Genomic DNA, 13,562 nt, shown 5'->3' with positions numbered 1-13,562 from the left:
TCTGGCGTGTGAACTGATGGTGGTGAAACACACTGGAAATGCATTCCTTCACAAGAAAGGATTTGACCATCTTTGTGCAGTAATTAACCGCAACCTACTAAGAATACTCCAGTAAACCCCCGTTAAAAAGTTCGTAGCGCCAGGGGAGCTACTGAGCACGATGGCGATCCGACCTGTAACGCAGCACAGGGTGCTAGATTCTCTGAATCTGGACAGGTCACCATTGGACAGGCAACATTTAACGCTACAACCCTAGCTAGTGAGTCTAGTTCAGCAGTCCTGTTCGAGAAGCTAGCTGGAATCGAAGGGGATATACGGCTTATTGAGGTAAGGGGGCCCAATTATGCATTTACTGAAGAAAGGATGGCATGGACTGTGTTATAGAGGTTTACCAGAGAAGCGAGAACTAGGAGTAGGGCTCCTTGTCAATCAAGATATAGCTGCTAATAGAGATAAGTTCTGTAGCAAAAATGAGAGGGTGGCATGCATTATAATTAAGATTAGGAAGCGCTAGAAGTTGGAGGTTGCAAAGGCCTATTTCTCTACATGTAGTCATTTTGACCAGGCAGTTGAAAGCTTCCACGTACATGGTGAAACGGCAATTGAGAAAATAAACACAGATGAAATGTGCTGACGGGCGGCGGCGTCAGTTCCAAAATAGGCAAGAAATAAGATGGAGATAAAAAGTACGTGACTATGGCACTGACTCTACGAATAGCAGCGAGGAGTTCTTAGTTGCTTTTTTAGAGCGATGTAATCTAGGAATCATGAATATCTTCAGCAAATGGGAATGGAAGTTGACAGAGAAACTCGGGTAGGCTAAATTGAAATAGACCTCATAATGTGCCGTAATCGCGGCATTGTGCAGAATATAGAGGTATGGCAAAGGTGTGAAGCAATGAGGCCAGAATGCTCAGGTATTAATTGGTTTAGATTTACAAGGAAGGAAACAGATTATTGAGGATGAAGTAAATGAAAGGATTAGTGGTGAATATGAAGTTAGAAATCAGTATCTCGCTTGAAAATAAGCACTCAGAATTAACCGAAGAATAATTGTTGTGTACAGGCAATGAATGATACTTTTGGAAATAATTAACAATATATGCACCTTAAAGTAGGCTGTGGGACAGTTAGAAAGGGTACCGGCAAGGTATCTAAGCAGGCGAGATATTTGGATAAGAAATGCTAGTGTATAAAAGCCCCCATCTCTACATGCAGGATATCATTTGCCGAGATAGCAGAGAGCTGGTTAGAATGCTCTAATACGGTGGCAGCATTAAATCGGTGAGGAGAAAAATAGGCATAGGCAAAATCAAATCTGTGAGCTAACGAAGGCGGCATCATCATCACTAATATGGGGAAGGTAGTCAAAGTAGCCAAGCAGGTCTATGCTGGCTTATACACAAGCCGAAGTAATCAGGACCACAATGAGATTGACAGCAGTGAAGCGCAATCAGTCATACCGGCAGTCACGAAGGGCGATGATAAGAAAGATTTAGAAGCAATGAAAAGAGAAAAAGCAGCTGTAGAGGATCAGGTACCTACATATTTGTTGAAGAACGGAGATTTGCTAGGCAGCCTGCCTACCCTGTATATGCAATGCTTGCTGACATCGATGGTGCCTGAATCGTGTAAGGACGCTAAGACTCTAAATTTATAGGATAGGGGAAGCTAAGGATTTCAAATATTACTACAGACCAGTCAGCTTACTGTCCATAACGTATCAAGTATTTACTAATGTAATTGGTAATAAAATTAGGGAAACTTTAGAACTCAGTCAAAAAAACATTCAAGCTGGCTTTTCGCAAAGGGTGCTTTACTATTGACCATATTCATAAGATCGATCTGGCGGTAGACAAATGCTTGGAATATATGAAGCCCCTATCGATAGCAATTATGGCTAACAAAAAAGCATTGACGCAGTTGAAACCTCGGCACTTATGCAGGCATTGCGAAATCAGGGTGTAGATGAGAGGTCCGAGAAAGTACTGAAAGATATCTATAGTGGCTACACAGTACCCATAGTTCTGCTTTAGGAAAATTGTAAAATTTCTGCAAAAAGGTTTTAGGCAAGAAGACGAGACTATAACTACAATAAAATTAGGATGGAGCGCACTTGACAAGTACTCATAGAATATGACTAGCAGCCTACCGGTATTGTTTGAGAGGACAGTATATAGTATTTGCATCTTGCCTGTACTCACCTCAGGAGCTGAAGCGTGGAGGCTAACAAAGATTATTTACTTAAGTTGACAGCGCAGAGAGCTATTCCAGGCAAAATGATGAGTGCAACGTTAAGACACAAGAAGCATCACTGGGGTCAAGAAAAATAACTTGAGGTAATGATATTAGTGAAAATAAAGGGGAATAAATTGGCATGGGCAGGGCGTGTAATGCGAAGAGAGGACAACTGATAGATGAAACGGTGTACAAGTTCGGTACCAAGGGAAGGAAACGGTAGCAGCGGGTGGGGGGGGGGAGAAAATCAAATTGGCAGATGAGGTTAGAAGTTCGCACAGGTAAAGAAGGTCCAGCTGAAACATTGCCCTATTGTTTAGAGGAATACGAGAGAGGCCTTCGCGTTGCAGGTGTTTACTCCAGCTGATGATGATGATGATGATGATAGTGCATCAGCTGTTCCCTTCAGATGGGATCAACAATGTAGTCGGGGTGAAGGAAATGTTGAAATGCCCCACCGCCCACAGCAGAATTAGTTAGATTATGTGGCTTCGTGACCGAATATCGAAGGCGGCCTAGCGCTGATAAGTACATCTTGCGGAGGCCAGTCACTTATTTCTTCTGCAAAGAAGGAATAAACGTTTGTAATAACTGGAAGGAGGGGATTTGAGTGAAATTTGCGCTGTCGTCAATTCAGAACCATTTGTTGCCCTGGTAGGCTCTGAGGCGATGATGATGAGTTTGTTCTCTATCTCCAAGGCTGCAATATTCTCCTCTAGATTCCACTGCTCCTAGGCGGCCGCCGGCAACTTCAGGCATATCGCTCTATACCAAAATATCGAAGTTGCGGGTAACCTTGGATTTATGCGCATTACGAGCGTGTATGCGAAAAAGGCTAGGGTGGGTACGCTGTGAGGTGCGCCAATTTGAAAATCTTACTCTGTAAGCAGCGGAGGTGTTAGGCAATCGTGGATAATAGGTGTTTGTGATGTGAGTGGTGTAAGCGACGACTGAGGCGAAGAGTGTCGAGACGCGTCGATTTCTGTTATGAAGACAGCTTTGGTCAGTGTTGCGAGCCACACTTATACATCTGCTTGGACGTAAACTTTGTCGTGCCATTTATAGCCTTTTTACCTGGGCTGCAAGTAACGCTCTGCTCCCGTGTGAGCGCAACTACAAGAGCTAAGTACGTTACCCTCAGTGAACATGCAGCCAGAGAATCTGTAAAAATGTGGCAACCGTGATGTTGCCTTCTTCGAGCTTTAAATCTGTGAACCCAATAGCCACAATTTTGCACGCAGCGCACTGTGATGCAGCAATTGAGACATATACGTAAGCTCACCGGTGACACACGGCTGCCACGGAGTGTTTGTATAGAAGTTGGTGCGCTGCTGTATAAACTTAAACCCTGAATTGGGCATCTCATAGTTGTCGCAGAAGCTAGCACATCCTTGCCATGAGCAGGGTGGATGGATGGTAATATATGCGATGTGACACTGCGACCGAATGCAAATGATAACGCACAACGAGCGAGACACTCGTCACAGCCATGATTTTGTGTGCTAAGAGGGGTCCTATACAGCGTACGATTACTGTCCAGGAGGGCTAGTGAGAAAGCAATCTCATTTTGACGGGAGACTCGCTTCTAATATTCATTCGAAGGTGTAATGAACGCCCAGGGATCGCCTTCTGGAAATTGTCATGGGCAGGCTCTCAGCTGCTTTGTACAGTGCTCAGAGGAGGACTTTCACTTCATTACGTTCTACGCAGCAATTTATAAGAGAGAGCATGCTGATTGCGGTTGAGGACGGCAGCATAGACCTTGAGGGTGGCCTGCGTCACCGAAATCCTGCGAACAATATGGGAGCTGTTGGGGGAGGGGAGTTGGTTGTGAGAATTGGAAATGATGATGATCTGTCAAAATTCGCGGACGCATGAGAGAACGTTTGTCGACATAGGGGGCTGATATTTTCAGGTGAGACCTGTTTGCGCCCTTTTCACTGGCGATAAAAAACTGAAAAGCATTTTAAAGCCCACTTAACTACGCCTAATTTGGCAGTCTCGTCAATATCAGTTCAGTCGTTCAGTCGTGTCCGACTCTTCGTGACCTTATGAATCATATCACGCCATGCTTTCCGGTCTCCCACTATCTTCCTAACATCACATAACTTTATCTGCAGCGCCTCGAGGATGCCATCTAACCATCGCGTTCGCTGCCTACCCCTTCTCCGGTGACCCTCAATCTTTCCCAACATCAAATCTCTCTCCAGCGACTCCTCTCTTCTCATCAGATGACAAAAGTAGCTGAGCTTTAACTTTAGAACGTGACCCTCCAATGGGCAGTCAGGGTTTATGGTCGACAATATCGACTGATTTGATCTTCTGGCAGTCCAAGAAACTCTCAGGAGTCTCCGCCAGCACCACAATTCTAACGCGTCAATTCTTCGGCGGTCAGCCTTAGTCACAGTGCAACTCTCGCATCCATACATCACAACTGGGAAGACCATAGCACGAGTTACACGGATCTTGGTTGGCAGACTGATGTGTATGCTCTTTACTAGGCGGTCAAGGCTAACCATAGCGCTCTTTCCCAGAAGCAGGCGTCTCCTAATTTTATGGCTGCAGTCTCCTTCCGGGGTAATCTTGGAGCCCAAGAAGAGAATATCTGTCACAGCTTTCACTTCTCGTATAGCATTACTAATCCTTACGCCCATTACTAAATTCGTAAAAAATAACAAAATAGGGAATTATTGTGCTCGAATTATAGACAGAAGAACAATATATATATATATATATTGTTCTGCTGTCTATAATTCGAACACAATAATTCCCTATTTTGTTATTTTTTACGAATATATATATATATTGGCGCATTGTTTTTCCTCCTGCTTTGCATTTAATGCTCTTTATCCCAATAATCTTCATAGGACAAATAGCTGTAAATGCCAGCAGTATAAACATAAAGAAACAACAACATATGCATGCACTTGTAGACTGCTCGCTCCTTTAAATTAAATTATATATATATATATATATATATATATATATATATATATATATATATATATATATATGTATGTATATACCGGGCGTCCCAGCTAACTTGAACCAAGGGTAAGAAAATAAAATACGTGAGGTAGGTCAATGAAAGCAATTGCATACAACTGCCAGCCTCCTTGCTCACTACATGCATTTTTTTTGTTTTGCAATTACTTAATTAGCTAATTACGTTAATTTTTCTATCTTACTAAATATTCACCTTAGACCAAGAATGTGAATTGGAAAGTTGTAGAGCACCTTCAGAAACCCCCATTCCATTATTTGCGATAAAGAAAGTCTCACGTGTATGTTTTTCCTAAGTCAAAAGAAAACCGCGAAATACAAATAATACCACGTGACTAGCGCATTTAAGCACCATGATTGTGGTGCTCTCAGTCGTGGTTTGAGCGAACGAAATCATCTGCCACCGTGACCCGATGGTCCCTTTGCAGCGGCAGGCTGAAATGTTGGCGGCGTTAGGAGCGAGCTCGAGCTCGCCCGTCGCCATCGAGATCTTGGCAAGGCCTGCGCATCCCAACAGCCTACGTCACGACAGGCGGACGGCGATAAAGTACCAGCAAAGGAAGGTGCGAGCGCGAATCTGAGTCGAGTCACATACATGATGTCATCTCGCGCCTTTACCCAAGCCTGTACGCTCAGATTCAGTGGCTGATACCTTATCGCTCATCCGCTTGCCGTGACTTTCGCTGATGGGAGAGAAAGTGATGCTACTTGCACGGTCACATGGGCTGGCTGTCTGACGCGGGCGAAGAAGCCATCGCAGGCATATCGGCCTGCCGTTTTACGGGCCCGAGGGGACACGGCGGTAGATGATTTTGTTCGTTCAAACACGACTGAGAGCACCACAATCGTGTCGCGCGAATGGGCTAGTCACGTGGTTTTATTTGTATATCGCGGGCTTTCTTCTGAGCCCGGAAAAAAAGATATGCGTGATGCTTTCGTTATCGCAATGACTTGAATGGGGGTTTCTGGAGGCGCTCTCCTAATTTCCGATTCCCATTTTTGGTCTGAAGTCGATATTTACTGAAATCAGTTGCATACAATTGGTTTCAGTGACCGAACTCAAATATATTATTTTGTAACCCTTGGTTCAAGTTAGCTGGGACACCTGTATATATATATATATATATATATATATATATATATATATATATATATATATATATATACACACACACGTTAGTACACCTGCTATCGAGGCAAACCTTTTATAGTCGCTCTTGGACGGTTAGCCATGAACCATAGAAGTCGCAATATGCGATGCGCTTCACGCCATTGTGAGATCGTCGCATAAGTGCCGGGTAATGCTTATGTATGGAGCTGACACAGTCACCAAAGAGATTTTATTTTCCAAGTAGTGACCAGGAAACAATTACAATAAAAAGTCCCCTCCGTGGACATGCGGAGGTTGGTGAAGTTTGTTATTAGTTATTTTTACTTAAAAAATGTTTAGATTTCTTTTTGGCGTGTGTTTGCTTGAAGCAATGAATGAGCTACTCGAGCGTATTGCATTTTGATTACTTTATTGAAAACTTTTTCTATTTTATACAATCAAAAATGGCTTTCTAAAATCATATCAAGGCGAAATCGCTCTGCACGCATCTCTGGGCAACTCGTCGTTCTCACGTTTCTCGGCACAGTCAGAGCAAACAGCCACCCGCAAGCCATGGAACTTTGTAGCAAAGCGGAGCGCCACCAGGCACGGAGCAGATTCAGGAGCGGATGGAAAATTTTTCTCTCCTCTCATAGGGTGAATGCAGCGTACAACATAGCGGCATGGGTACCTAAGTTTAAAAAAAAGCAACATAACAGTGTCGAAGTACGAAAAAATACCTTGCATAAATATTGCGTTGTTATCAGCACTTTTCTGATCGGTTTCTTCCTTTTTCTTAGCAAACATTAAGCAGTGTGTAGTTCAGTAGTACTTTGACAACTGCAGATGAGACTGATATTACTAGAAGAATTTTTTCTCTTACTGGGGGGGGGGGGGGGGAGGGGGGTAGACTGAACACGAATCCACACAAATCAGTTTAAACGGCTTGTAATCTAACGCTTGTAATCTAACGGCTCGTAATTAACGAGATTTGATTTAGAACGAAAGATCAAGGATGAATGTTCAAGCTAAGAAAAAGGGAGCACACGCGGTTGTCAGCGGGGTTTCTCTTAGATTTTCACTCTCGATTATAGAAAGTAGTTACGGCATGCAATGGGAGGGGATATGGAATACAGTACTACAAAATATACGGAGCACTGACTGTTTGTAAAGGCAGCAGAGGGTCATGCAAAAAATGCGTCTTTTGGAGTTATTATGATAAGTTTTTACTGCGGCCTTTATCATTGCTATTAGGTTCCCTCATTTCGCAATTACGGAGAACACACCAACACCACCGGTCACGGTTCGTCTCTGCATGATACTGCCATACAGGGTACTGAATGTGCACGCAAATGCACAGCGCCACGATCTCGCCCCATCGAAGACCTGGATAAGATAAATGCAGCAGTACGATGAGCTGTATTAGGCTTTCTTGCGCTTTTCGTAAACTATAGGTGGAACTATACTGTTTGGTGGCGCTTTGAAAGCGCAACAGAACTTAGACAGTGTGATATATCAAGTTGGAATATTCTACCTACACCTTATAGGCGTAGTGGTGCAAGGAACAAGGTTAAAATGTAAAAAAAAAAAGCACCAGATCGATGGCTTTGCATCTTTCTGGATGCCGGTTTTCGACATCATGGAGCCATATATACACACGACGTCGAAGCCATGCGCAGCGTATCACCGAATCGCAAGGAAATAACACGAGACCCATGACGGCAGTGTACTCCTTTTGTATCGAGAGCTACACTGGGCTACCTGTCGAACATTTGGCGGTGGCCAAAGGGACCCCACAGCTATGCCGCGCGCTTTGGCGCTGCCTCGTCGCACGCCGCTCTATCACACAAGCCGCGCGTCGCATGCGCAGCATTTGTTATAAACCGCGGAGATGGAATAAGCGGGTGTGTCAACGTTTGACCTGGATCTAGAGGAGGAGAGTATAGCCGCTGATAAACGGCTGTATAGACAAAAGGCGATTAACTCTTCCGATCTTGAAGTTGTCGCCTGGCAATTGGCTACTGAACAAAAAGAGAAACGCTACATGATACCCCACAGATCATCAAGCAGTGTTCGTCTCTCAAGCAAAATGGATAAAAGCTGTGTATACTCAATGTCTCATTGTTAAATGTACAGTGCCCAAAGCAAGCTCAGCCGAGAAAACGTACAGTCTTTGTCAAACGTGTCTTTGCCTAGGGGGTCTGTTCCTGAGCCACTTTGTACGGCTTGTAATGCATTTCCAGTGTTCCGAATCTTTTAATGGCAAGAAGAGGTTTTGACCTACCCTCTTTTATGGGAAGAGCCTCCACTAATGCTAAATCAGCACCACTACGCGGCTAAATGCAGGCCCCCTGGGCTCTACAATTTTGACAAAGGCTGTACCTCTCGCTACGTATATCCTGGCATAGCCGAGCTATGCCACATCGTTTTTAAACTAGAAAATTCAACTGAACCTGAAGTGCTGCTGCGGCTGCTGTAAAAATCGGCCATATTTTCATTTTACCTTGCTATACTGTGTGCATTGCAATACTGTAGAAATTACACAAACCATACCAGGTAATAAAGGTAACTTTAGAAGCCATATCTATTAAACGCATTTATTAAACCCGCCTTCTTAACACAGAATAATTACAAGTTCATGCTCAGCGTAGTTTCTGGCTACAGAAACACACATTTCCATTTATTTCAAGTGATTCGTCTTTAATATAAGGTGCAGCATTTATAGCACAAAATTGAAACAATGGCAGTGCAGAAACTGAAGAAAAACCTGACAAAACACAAGCAAACATGACAGAGTGTGGCGAAAAATATTAGGCATCACGCTTCGGCATTTGAACGGTTCTTACGCATTCCGTGCAGAACAGACGGCTTTTAGTTTCATGCGCAAATTCATCAGCGGCATGAGACAACAAATATATTATGAAGTGTTTCCTAACTCACTTTCGGTGAGCCGTAAAAACTCTCGGGTAGTTATAACGCGTTTTCGGCACTATTGACTCGTATTTCAGCGCTAATATACAATATTCAACACCCAACACAATGTGTCTACACACAAAAAAAGAAACACATGAAGGAGGAGCAAGGCCGTCATGCAATTTTTTTGAACAAAAGCACGGCAATCATCTTCACTCATGAGAATGAAGCGTAATTCACCAAAGCAAATAACAGCAGGAACAGCTGGACTTCAAACTATGCTGAATGAAAAGATGTTTGAATATCTGACCACCAGTGTGCGTAACAGTCTTTTACTTGTAAGCGACAAGAACACGCTTCAGAAACCTCCAGCATGAAAAAACGTACTAGGGGTAACGCGCACAGTAGGAAAAATGAATTTTTTTTTCTCGCGAAAACTGTGTTTTTTAAAAACAACGATCAGTTAAAACAATAAGCTCTAGCCAATGCGGGAACCAAGTTTTTGCGATCAGCAAAAGGGTTGCTAGTGTCTACAGATGTTAAATATATGCACGGAAAGAGTATTAGAATTTAGAATTACTCCGCAGAGCACTTGACTAAATGTGTCGAAAACCTATATCGATGTTAAATTGTAAACTTTAGTGCAGAAATATGATGACAAGGCAGAGCGTACGAGCTATGCTCGGCGAAGTTTATCGCAGGTAATTCACTCACAATGCACGAACGATGCGTCTTCTTAACATAGTCATATTATCATGGAAAAAGCAATGTGTTTTTAAAAGCGACATACCTGCTGTAGCATGGCATTTGGTTCTGCAGCAAACTAAAACGCTCTTCACGACCGGCATGAGGCTATTAAGATGCAAGATGCAAAAATACAGTGATATTTCCGCCCAGACGAACACAAGAGAGAAACACTTAAGATTGAAATTTTCGCCCTAAAAGACATAACACTGGGTTTCAAGCATATCCTTGAAGGCTGCCATATCAAGGTAGAAATATACCGCAGGTCAGGCGCTACAAACCGAGCACGAGAACTTGTGTCAGTGACACGCGACGGCGTCGATTTAGAGCAAAGCAAAGGCCAACGCTCTGTTCACGATCAGTGAACAACTCGCGCAGGCGCCTTTTCATTATCAGTCACACTTAGGAGCCGTAGCTCCTAGACCCGAAGGGACCGCGCACGTATATATTTTAACTAGAGGCCGCGGTGAGCCCGCATGGATGGAATTTTGAGAACATTAGAAATTCATCTCGGCAGAGTCAACCTCGCTAGGGCGCGGTGCAATTCGATCTTTAGCTTCACTCGCGCAGATGTCTTCAACTTTCAGTCACTCGGAAAGCTCGTTCAAGGCAAACGTAAAGGCGCCGCTCACGATAACCATTTCAAGAAAGGCCGTAGTCAAACCATGCAGGCTGCCAGGCTCTATTCAAAGGCATAATTCGAGAAGGTTAGCCCTACTGTACGCAGCTTTACAGCGCCCGCCTAGTTTGGCGCAACTGGCGCAACAATATGTTGCGTCGTCTACAGTTGAGCGCGTTTCTCGATGGAACCAATACTTGCAGCTTCGAATGCGAAACTGATAAACAAAATACGCACAGAAGCACAATTTCCACTGCCGCATGCTTGCGGAGCACTGTATAACGTATTCGTATTTATTGTGTTCAGTGAATGTTGTGTAGTTTTCTTTTTTTTCTTTTTGACGGGTGTGCGGCGAGAAAAAATGAATGCGAAACTCGAATGTGATTTTCGCGGGAAAAACCGGGAGAATGGGGGTCGAGAAAAAGGAGGCCATTACAACGTCGTAGGAATGCGCATCTAGTGGTTGCTGCTACGAGAAGCAGAATTGTGACTACCAAGAAAGGAAAAGGTAATGGGGGAATTGAGAACTGTCCAAATAGAGGACATGAATTAAACGCTAAAGAGAAGGATGTGTTGAGGCGGGCAGCGGAGGAAGGAAGAAAAGCGGATGCGCAGGGTGGAAAGTGATAGAGCGCGGCTTTGGCACAAGAGAGAGGTGGTGGTGGTAGTGGTGGTGAAAAGGTTTATTGAATCTTGAGCCTTATTGACTGTTTTGATGGGTCGGCTCGATATCGCGTAAGGTGGCAGGAAGCTTGGGGCTCTCAGCGACACTTAGAGCTCAGACCACCAGCTCCTTTTGTGCACCTGGGTCAGAGCTGGACACCGTGATCTCCCATCGCTCTATGTCTGTTAGTTGCAAATTGCGTGGTGGCTGGAGCTCAGAGCACATGTAGAGGAGGCGATGAAAGTCTGATTTGCGAGCTCAGTTTGCGCTGGATTAAGCATAATAAAACAAGGCAGGGTTAAAGATAACCCTCCTTAGAGCTGTGGACTTTTTGAGCAAAAATTAAACAGCATCGCCTGGCACGCATTATTATGCAGGTGACATAAATTGCAGGCATGAAGATGGGGCAAAATGAGTTTTGGTAGCTGCCGAGTCGGGTAGTTCTTCAAACAGCAATGTGAGATGGGACTTATAACCGGAGACTCCGGTCACCAAGTCAGACATGCTAAGCCTAGGCTACGCCGGCGGGTTTAGAGTGCTTTTTAAAATTGGATATTTAACTATGCCGCATGTTTTTTCGACAATGGGGAAGCTTACGAGTATATGGGTTTTAGCTTTTGAGAGTAGCAAAGAAACATCTTAAGGCAGCAATGAATAAGCGACTTGCAAATTGCGAACCCCAAAGAGGAAGTCATTAATGCGGTCGCATTTTATGTTTAAAATCGTGGCTTAAGTGTTCGTGAAGTGTTGCACTAGTTACGTATGCGCCGATGAAAACCATTCCCAAGGTAAACACGCGATACTCGAGATGAGATAAATGATGCGCGGTGACGGGCTGCTCCTTTTATAATAATCAAGAATTGGTAAAAGTGTGATAGTAGGTTAAATGATATATATATGTGGGAACGTATAGAGGAGGCTGTATATGCACATATGTACAGATATGTGTGTTTAAAAATGTTTGGCTGAGAAAAATTTAAAAGGAAGAATAACTGAAGAGATGAGCTCAAAGTTCGTAATACCGAACACAGCATTTCTTAATCAATTTATTTTATTTTGTACGAAGAGAGCAAATTTAACGCAGAAATTGAGTATTACACTTTACAAGATTTCATTAAAGCAGTGTATTCTGACACTGTGTTATAGAAAACCGTATTATAAATCTCTCTTGATCTACCTTTGCAGAAACGAACCAAATTTAAAGGTTGGAACGTTGCCTCGACCCGTGGTCATAGTAGGTGTCCGATAATAATTCTTACCAACGCAATGCCCCTATGCATTCGCGCGTGTATTGAGGTTCTCTTTTCACCATTCTATTTTTTGTCATCTGTAGCAATAGCTTCCTATCATATGCATATTTTGACAGCCCCGACGCAAGCGGCGGTGAGCTACCAGTCCCAGCCCCATCAAGGCCAGGATCAGCCACCCTTCTCCGCATAAATTGTTAAGGGGAAAAAAGTACTATTATTGGTAAAGTTCAAAACTTTCTAGCCACTGAAAACTCTGATTCGCCGTAGTTGGCCATGAGCGAAAACTCCTGAAATATCAAAAACGTAATTACGTCACAGCCGCATGCCAGCACGCGGGATTGTCAGACGTTCCACAAACGCTCACGTTTAACGTGACGGCGTCGGTGGAATGAAAACGGTTAAGGTATTACGTGCAGTAGGAAATAAAGTCGCCGTAAAGCGTAATTGTGTGACATAGGGCGACTTTATCTCGCACTGCACGTTATAACTTAATCGTTTTCATTTCACGGGTGCCGTCAAGTTAAACGTGACCGTTTGTGGAACGTCTGATATTCCCACGCGCTGTCATGCGGCTGTGACGTAATGACTCTGTCGATATGTCACAAGTTTTTGCGCACGGCCAACTACGCCGATTCAGTGGTTTTTGTGGCTAGAAATTTTTAATGCTGCCTCTAATAGTACGTTTTTTCCATTAACAATTTTTGAGGACGAGGGCGGCTTATCCTGGCACTGATGGGGCCGGGATTGCTAGGTCACCGCCTCTTGCATACGGCGACTTTATTTCGTACTGCACGTCATATTTTATTCGTTTTCATTCCACTGGCACCGTCCTGTTAAACGTGAGCTTTGTGGAATCTCCTTTTCCACATATTACGCTCTATACTACTTTTAATCTCAAATTACGAAGTTATAGTATATGGATCACTACGATCATCACACCATAAAAGTCTTCATCCAGTGCAAAACCTGAGTTCGCGTCTCTGAACTGGTACCTACTGAACGTCACCCATTAATAAATAGCCTTTTAACCTCCCAATTGCA

The 13,562-nt window shown here is 43.7% G+C and overlaps 1 protein-coding gene across 1 annotated transcript in view; it reads left to right on the top strand.

The window, feature by feature from the left end:
• LOC146174264 (neprilysin-1-like) overlaps positions 1-13,562 on the top strand; it is a 181,257-nt gene that overhangs the window by 59,622 nt on the left and 108,073 nt on the right. The window lies entirely within an intron of this gene.

The sequence above is a fragment of the Amblyomma maculatum genome, chromosome 11, assembly GCF_055883805.1.
Source record: "Amblyomma maculatum isolate TAMU_Amacu chromosome 11, ASM5588380v1, whole genome shotgun sequence".
NCBI classification, from domain to species: domain Eukaryota; kingdom Metazoa; phylum Arthropoda; class Arachnida; order Ixodida; family Ixodidae; genus Amblyomma; species Amblyomma maculatum.
This window is presented reverse-complemented; position numbering and strand designations above follow the sequence as displayed.